The sequence below is a fragment of the Palaemon carinicauda genome, chromosome 28 (genome assembly GCF_036898095.1).
Source record: "Palaemon carinicauda isolate YSFRI2023 chromosome 28, ASM3689809v2, whole genome shotgun sequence".
NCBI classification, from domain to species: Eukaryota; Metazoa; Arthropoda; class Malacostraca; order Decapoda; family Palaemonidae; genus Palaemon; species Palaemon carinicauda.
Window position 1 is genome coordinate 3,848,372 of NC_090752.1, and position 1,992 is coordinate 3,850,363.

The window sequence follows — 1,992 nt, forward strand, 5'->3', positions numbered from 1 at the left end:
GCAAAATAAGAACAAAATTTAAAAACATTAAAAACATAACATTGAGACCAATTAAGTTAACTGTAAAATCTAACAATTGTTCAGTTTGAAGTACTCTACCATCACAAGATTCACATAGGTCTTAAAACAGAGTAAAAGTGTTTATAGTCTCTTATACACAGGACATAAAGAATGGCCACTTGTACAGACACACTAAAATTCACGTGCTTTCCTGCTAAGTTAAATAACTTTTGTATTTGTACAACAAGACAGAGATCAATTTGCATCTGGAGCTATATAATCTATTCCTAGTATGGCATTTCCATCCCTTCTCCCATAGTGTACTGGTCAAGGTTCCGGAGATTTGCAATTCCAAGTGCTTTGCTGAAGTGATGTTTAGATACAAAGATACAAAGATACACTTCAGAAAGGATCATTATCGTGTGCCATTGTTTTACAAAGTCTTGTACTTCTAGGAACACAGATTTTTCTAATATTGACAAAAACCATCCATGCTTCTAGTATTGAATATTCCAAACTCCCTATTAAAGTTGCTCGGCCGTTAATACAGTACCAAAATGTGAAGGCATTTTACTTGCTGATAACGAAATGAAATAGATATTGAGCATGATTTTTTCATTGATAGCTTTAGCCGGACATACCCGATGCCTTATATTAGCATCAACAATGTGACTAAGTTACAAGGGCATCTTGACTGTATTTTAAAATATTGAAAATTTCTTGATTCCAGCTTCTTTGTGTGTTCCCAGTCCCTACTTTTCCATACTGACCAACCCTCAGTATGATTTAACAAGTGATATTAAATTTTAAGAATTGTACTAACTATCCAATAATCTTCATAATCTTAAAGACAGTATTTGCCCAAGTACAAAAGCAGTAGTTTTATTTTGCTGGGATGCCACCAAAGTTAACATTAATGGTAATGAAACAGTAAACTAGCTTGCTAAGTCATGATATAAATGTCAATCAAAGACATTACTGTATACCATTCCATACAGTATCTTCAATAAGTTCTTTCTTATTTTCTCGCATTACTTATATACCAAACAAACTTTGGTATCACCAATTGTGTGAATGACTAGGTCCAGAATAATGCAGGAAACATCTAGATACATACTCTGAAATAATGTACGATGTAAAATATTCATGTAATGTACTTTACATTTTAAATTAGTTTAATAAGGCCACAGAGTTCTGATTATAAAACCTGAATAGGAATCATCCAATAGATTTATCAACCATGACAAAAATTTGGAGGAAGGCAAAGTTTAATAAAATCACAAATTTGGAGATTATTTGTATTTTTCTCTACCTACACAAGCCAGAGCCCCTTACATAGGGGAATGAAAATAGTGCAAGATGAAATAACCCAGTTAAAAGATTTAAAGAGGTGTAAACATATGGCAGGTAGTTGCTGCCCCAGTAGCTGGGAGGCACCTTCCTCCCTAATTGGTTGCTCACAGACAACTCGCTTTGATAATAGCCAGGACTTATTTGGGGGTTGGTGCTGGCAGGCTACTCAGAGTAAGTGACTTGGGTGTGTATAGTTAGGGGAAAAAAAATTACCTCGAAATTTGTGATATATTCCCTTACATACTCATTCTTAGGTGGGAGGATATCCTGGTGTAGGCTAACTAGCGGAAAACTTATCCTGGACACTTCAAACTTTTGCATTGATAAACTATGAAGAGTTAAGTGTCTTAACACCTCGTGCACCAGAAGTTCAGCAAAACTCTGAGGTACACATCCCTGACATTAAAGGTTCTTCTCGAGCTGAAACTCTTTGCATCATACAATGTGAGTAAGTTCATAATGGATTTATGTATGTCTTCAAGGCGTACATATGATACATAGGTTTGCCAGTCTACGTCACGCTCCCCCTTGTAAAGGACTGTAGGGAAAACACTCTATACTCTAATATAGAACAGAAACACACTCAGTGGGCCTTACCTGCACCAAGACCTAGCTCCAGCAGGCTAGGCTATTGATGCT